Here is a 7,162-nt window from a genome sequence, read left to right on the forward strand (position 1 = left end):
CTCAGGCCTCTATTGAGCTTATCATGGCTGGGCCCTACGTTGAATCTGGACTATTGTCACACTGAAATTACTATTAGTTCACTGTTAGCTTCCTGCCCTGTGTAGGCCAGTCCCTCACAAAATGTCAGTAACACTGGTGAATAAACTACTCAAGAGGGTGTGCAAGCCTGGGAGTCATTCCAAACTTGGGTTGAGCCCAGACTTACCATTTTATGACTGTGTTACTTGCAAAGTGACTGTCTCGGTGAGGCTCAGCTCCCACCTCTAAAAAACATGCTTGGAGACTGTGCCGGCTAGTTTTATAGCAATTTGACACAAGCTGAAGTCATCTGAGTGGTGGGAAGCTCAATTGAGAAAATGCTTCCATAGGATCAGGCTGTAGGTAAGCCTGTAGAGCATTTTCTTCGTGATTAATGTGGGAGGGTCCAGCCCACTGTGGGTGGAGCTATCCCTAGGTCTGTAGTCCTTGATGCTATAAGAAAGCAGGTTGAGCAAGCCATGGGGAGCAAGCCAGTGAGCAGTACTCCTTCATGGCTTCTGCATCAGCTGCTGCCTCTATGTTCCTGCCCTGTTTGAGGAGTTCCTGGTGAACTTCCTTTGGTCCTGGTGCTTCACCACAGCAGCGATAAACACTAGGTCGGAGACCGTGTTGATGAAGATAGGAGGTATAAGCAGGACAGGCACTTAGGGAATTCACGTCCCAGCTAAATCCTGAAATGTTTTTGATTCTGTCCTGGCTTTGAGGCAAGAAATGCTACTAGTATAGAGGATTTTGGTCCCTGGTCTGCTTTCTAACTGGTTTAAGATTACCTGTTCAGATGGAGGGACCTCTGTTTCCTTGGTGTTAGCCCCATTATCATTTCTCAGGATTAAATTACAGTATGAAAAGGCAGAGGTATCTGGCTTTGTTGATGCCCATTAAGGCAAAGCCACTTCCTCCTTCCTCCGGTCAAAATAAAATCTAAATTCTATTTCTGGCCCTTGGAAGAGACCCAAAACTTTCCATGGAATTATCTGTTTCTTTTAACCAGCTAAGACTGTCAATCACTTGGCCAAGGGTCCCACCTCTTGAAATCTAAATCATCGGGAGGAGACATGCTAAGGAGAGGATACAATTAATTATCTTAATGAGATAATATACTTTCTCTTCCAGCCCCTCCCTCGAGGCAGCTGCTAGCCTAGCTTTCAACAGGCACCGTCTGGAGTCTGGAGCCCCGCGTGGCCTGCCCACTATCTGCAACCTAACTCATTGTGTAACTTTCCCTTAGTTCTTAGGTACTGGCCAAAAGCTAAACGTGTTTTCCAGACACAGGACTTTTTCATCGGCTCTCTAAAGCTGCCTGCCCCTCTCCTCCACCTCCCTTCTCCCTGGCAGCTGTCAAGATTTACAGCTTACCTGCCCTGTTGTTTCTCTCTTACACTCTAGTAAAGCTCGAGCCTCCTTCTGAGTCCATTTTTCATTACTGAGACTAAGAAGCCTAACGAGGGAACCCGTAACACTGTCTCTGGACAGTGTCTGGATGTCCTGTGGGCCTTGGCTACTCTCCAGATGCAAAGATCCCTTCCTGCCCCAACCAGAGCGGGAGGTAGAAGAAAGCCTGGCCCTGGCACTCCTGGTCAACCTTTTCTGTCTCCTGAGGGCAGAGAAGAAAAGGCCCTGGATACTGCCGCAATTGAGTCCCCCCCCCCCCCCCCCCATGTCATCTGTCTCTCCGTCCAGGGCCAAGGCCAAAGGCTGTTAACCTTCCTTCACCTCCAGCACTCGGGCTGCAGGCAAAACCCTCTTGCCTCAGCACATTCCTGCGCCTTCCTTGTTACCTAGAGGGAGAGAGGGTCTGCAGCCATTCCTACCTGCCTCTCTTCCTTCCTCTTTTAATTTAACTTAATCACAAAATTGTGTGTAGATGTTTGCGTGTGTCTCTGTGTGTCTATGTATATGAAGCCTGAGTTTGATGCTGGCTTTCATCCTCAATTGCTTTCTACCTTTTTGTTTTGTTCTGTTTTTTTTTTGTTTGTTTGTTTGTTTTGCTTTTCGAGACAGGGTTTCTCTGTGTAGCGCTGGCTGTCCTGGTACTCTCTCTGTAGACCAGGTTGGTCTTGAACTCTGCCTCCCTCGTGTTAGGATTAAAGGTGTGCACTGGCACTGCCCGGTTCTACCTTATTTTTTGAGGTAAGTCTCCCACTGAGTGTGGAGCTCACAGATTAAGCTAGTCTGGCTGGCCCCAAGCACCAGGGATCCTCCTGTCTCTGCCAAGTGTGGGAAGGATAGGCGGTACTGCAGGATCAGGCTCTATGTGGGCCCGGGAGAGCTGAACCTAGTTCTTCCTGCTTGCAACACTAGTTCTTTACCGTTCCAGCCATCATCACCCCAGCAGATCTGTTGGCTGCACCCAGGTTTCTTGAGGAAGCATCCTGCTCCCGGTGTGTCATGTGGGTGCACAGTCTAAGACGGGTCAGCCAGAATACTCAGGGCATTCCATCTCCTGGTAATAGCAATTGGTTCAAAACTGGCTACTGGAGCTAAGGCAGAATAATCAAGAGTCTCAGGAACCTCTCTTGGGGCTGTTAGGAGAAAGACATTATCCAATCAAATAGGACTGGGCTGGGGGGGCAGTGTGAACCTGGAGGTACTCAAGTCCTGGGAGGGAGAGAGAGTGACTAGGGATTTGGATGTAGCTATATCTGTCCTCTGGTTTTCAACTTCTTTGCTAAAGTGACCTTGGATTCTGTCTCTTGCAATGAAAATGATCCTGGTTTCTTCAGGGGCTCCCTATTCAGAGGTGAAACCCCTACTTGAAGGCTTGCTGCCTAGATCAAATGAGAAGCTGACGTAAGTGAGAATGTTTCCAGGCTGTATATGGCGAAGTGGTGCTGAGCGATCAACAAAGCTTTAAAGCAGGAACACATTCCCTGCCTGGGGTGGGTCAGCAGTCCGCTTCTATCTGCAAGGCTCTAGACAGTGGACTTGTGCTGCTTTGGCCTGAGGATGGAGGAGTTGTTTGAAGTATAAATTCCTGTGCTCTCAGTCTCTAAGCCGTGGTGTTGTTTGCCAAGGATGCAGTGCCCTTGCATTGGTGCACAGCTGTTTCTTACGTGATTGATGAAAGATTTACGGTGAGTGAATAAGGGTCCCGTGAATAAGTGAATAAGTGGCAGGTCCCGTGGATAAGGGTCAGATAATACACCATGCAGAGAGAGCTTGAGGATGGAGAGTTTATTTAGTGGGTGTTGGGAGGGTATGGAAGTGGGGGTATGGGGGAAGAGAGAAAGAAATAGAGGGATGGGGCTGAGATGAGAGAGAAGAAGGGATGGGGAGAGAGACAGAAAGCTGCCTCTTCAGAAGAACACAGGGCTGAGAGGGAGAAAAGGGAAGGGAGCTGAGGTCAGCTTGCCTGGTGGGAAGAGGAAGATCAGGAGTGGGCAGAGCTTGTCTCTTAAAGGGACAGGGTACTGACAGGGAAGGTCAGCAAAATCATAACAATTGGCCCATTTTAGAAGGGGCCAGAGGGGTACAGAGGAGGGATCGAATTCTGCTACCTGTAGGCGCTGAACTGGATTTTCTCTGGGAGCCCTTGGTTGTACCTCAATGTGCTCTTGCTATTTCTGGACTTCTTCCCTTGACTGGAAACTGTTGCTCACCTCAGAACTGCAGCATCTAATTGTGCCTTCATTCTCCAGAGGAGTCACAGCACACACACACACACACACACACACACACACACACACACACACACACACACACACACACGGGAAACAGTTTTGGCCCTTGGCAGACACTGTACCTGGCCATTCCATTCCACGCTTCTTGCTCTTTGTTTGCCTATTATAAAACTCCATTTCCCAAGCTCCTTTGCAGTTAAGGGAGGCCATGTACACAGTCTGGCAGAAGAGAAGTATATGTGGGTCTGTGGGGGTGTCTGCTCTTTCCTCAGCCTTTCCACACTTGGAGCAAGGAGCCTGGGGGGTGACACACAGATATAACCATCAGAAGGCCACACTGAAGAGCCCACTCCTCATGACATGCGTCCTCATGACTGGCATCTCCACCTAAGTACTTCCTGCCATTTGAGGAAGAACCCCCTCCCATCCTCTCTTTTGATGAAATCGCTCATGTGTGGTGCTTTCTGTAATATGCAACTAAATGTAATCCTGACACAGGAAGCTGGAACATGCCGTCCATCATTCCCTCTACAGTTCTCGTGAGCTACCCATGATCTAGGACCACAGCAACAGATTGGAACCTAGAGTGTACAGCTTCTAGTGGGTCAGCTTGTTTTCCTGCTTATAGGAAGAAGAAGCAAAGCCCATCATGGATGCTGTGAGTGACAAGCTCAGCTTACAAAGTGTTCTGGCATGGGCTACTGTTCCCCGTCTTCCTCCTCAGCTCATGCAAGATCTAGGGGACTCCTTGGGCCTCTGCTTCTCCTTTTGCACCATCTCCTTCCTCTCAGGGTTGTTTTAAAGATTTAAGCAAGAAAGACAAACAAGTGGATTTTGTGGCTTTCAGTCCTTGGCTTCTCAGGTAGACTGGGTTGTGTAATTTAACTGGTGCCCCCACCCAATTTTCCACTGCCCTGAAGGGTTTCTGCTTCCTCTTAGTAAATCTTGAACAAACCACCTGGGCTTCAACCTTCTTTCTCTGTAAATGGAGGTGACAATATTGGCTTCACAGGGCTACTGGGAATCTGTAATCTAAAAAATAGATTATAGATACATAGTACATACATAAAAATATTATTGTTATTTCATTATTTCAATACTTAATGGAAACCTGGCACTGAGCAGGTACCTGCTCAGGTAGGGAAGGAAAGAAGGGGCAGTGGAGAGCCAATGCTGAGGTCTCCGTGAAGGCTGGATGCCCACGTGGACCGGCTCTTGCTGTCCTCGGAGCAGCTGTTGCAGAAATGGAATTAGTAAACCCATTTTCTGGTGGGGAAACTGAGGCCCACAAAAGTCAGTTGAAGGCTTCAGGTAGTGAAAGTGGAGATTAGGGTTTGGGACCAAGATCTGAAGAGATCTGAAGCTGACTACAGAACTTTCTGTTCTGTGAACCTGTCTCTGAGGTGGGGCGGGGTGAGGCTGGGCTCAGGAATGATTCAGGTGAGAGTCAGCTTGGGATTTCCAAACGCTGGGTGGGACCCAGCTGGGTGAGATCTCCCCAGTGACATTCAGATGTGGGCCCTCGGTAGACAGGAGAGTGTGTGGCTGGTGTGGGGCAGGAGGTGGGGCCCTCAGAGAGACAAAGTCTTGTCACTGGGTAGGGAAGCAGTTCTTGTTGCCTTGGCTGGGAAGAGCTCTGGCTCCTGGTGGGGCTGAACCTGTGGGACTGTCAGGAGTGTTAAGTGGTGGGCTCAGTGGGAACTGAGGTAGCAACAGCCGCTGGGGGGTTGCTCCAGCACATGGCACATTGACAAACATGACTGTGTCCTCCTTAGGCACATGATTTTTTTCTATATAATTATTTAAAATTTTTTGTTTTAGATTATTTTATGTTGTTCAAGTGCGCTCTCTCTCTCTCTCTCTCTCTCTCTCTCTCTCTCTCGCTCTCTCTCTCTCTTTCACACACACACACACACACACACACACACACACACACACACACCCCACAGGTGTGACTGGTGTCTACAGAGGACAGAAGAGGATGTTAGCTTCCCTGGGATTGGAGTTACGGATGGTTGTAAGCCACCATGTGGGTACTAGAAACTGAACCTAGATCTTCAGTAGGAGCAACCAGTGCTCCTAACTGCCAAGCCGCCTCTGCGTTCCTTTTCTGGAACATTCACACAGCACACAACCCTTTCCTAATCCAAGCATCCAGCCTCTTGTGCCATTTTTCAGTCAGTCACACCTTGTGCTTGGGTTTAGGGAGGCCAGGGTGACCAAGACAGTGGCAACTCAGGGGCGAGAGAGGACAATGCAGGAAAGAGCTTCCTCCAGGAGAGAACGAAAGGCATGCCATGGATCAGCCACCCTCCACAACGTCCACACTGAGGACATTGGCTTTGGAGCAGAGGGCCAGGAAGGGCAGCCCTGCACTGTGACCCTTCTAGCAGAATAAAGATGAGGGTTAGTCTGGATGTCCCCCCAAGCTGGGTATGCACCTGCATGTTCCTTTGTAGTGAACCAAATTCAAGCTCTACTTGTTCCAGCTGACTGCCCAGCCCTGAGTGTTATCCCTGGCAGGATCTAAACAGGCTCCACCTCTCTAGCCCATACTCTGGTGTCGACTGCTGAGAACTGGCACTTCAACCGCCATTCTCTTGTCTCCATTCCTGGAGGTCTGGATTGGCACCCCAGCTGGTCTTTTGGCCTCTGGATTCTCCACTGCATCCGTCCTTAATCAGTTCCACACTCCCATTGCATCTCTTTTGCTGCATCCACCTTTGATTCCATGATTGGTCATAGAGCAAGGTTAGAGTAAGGGCTCATTTGCTCTCTAGTGGTGAGAGACCTGTCCTCATGAACCCCCTGATCTGATTATCCTGGTGTTCAAATGTGAAGCAGGCCCTAGAGACTCTGCAATGATCATAGCAAAGAAGGGCGACTTTAACTCAATTTCCTGATTCTCAGGCTAAGTCTCCTCCCTCCGACGCCAAGGTCGAGCTAGTTAGTGTTTGTTGTTTTCACTAAGGGAGATGGCAGTCTGGGCTACAGGTGTGGTTACTCCCTGGGTCTAGGCCCAGCGTGAGGGCGGGACTGGGAGTAGAGGACTGAGGCTCCTACCAGCTCTTCTTTCATTTCTGGATCCCCAGAAGGTCCCCTTTCCTCTGGGCGAAGGAACCTCAACTTTCCTCCCAGACCTCATTGTTTTTGCTGACACTCACTTGACTCAGGGCTCCTTGTCCTGCTGGGTGGTTAGCAGAGAAGGCTGAAGCTGATCTCAGTGTCCTGGGGCTCCAGTCCCTCCCCTGGTCTGCCCCGGCTTGCTCTGTCTCCCTAGAGCAGTTGGCTTTTGTCCCAGTAGAGCATGGGAACAGTTCTTTGGAAGGGCATCCTGGCAGATCTCACCTTTCCCACCTGGTGTGGTTCCTTCTCTGTACCCAGAGATGCCTGACAGTCAGCACAAGGCTGCATGGGCCCTTCCACCAGGCCTTCACATTGGGTCTGGGCAGAGGTTAGCTAGGTGTGCTGGGAAACCCGAGGGAAGGAGCTTACAAATGAT

Source organism: Arvicola amphibius, chromosome 7 (genome assembly GCF_903992535.2).
Source record: "Arvicola amphibius chromosome 7, mArvAmp1.2, whole genome shotgun sequence".
NCBI classification, from domain to species: Eukaryota; Metazoa; Chordata; class Mammalia; order Rodentia; family Cricetidae; genus Arvicola; species Arvicola amphibius.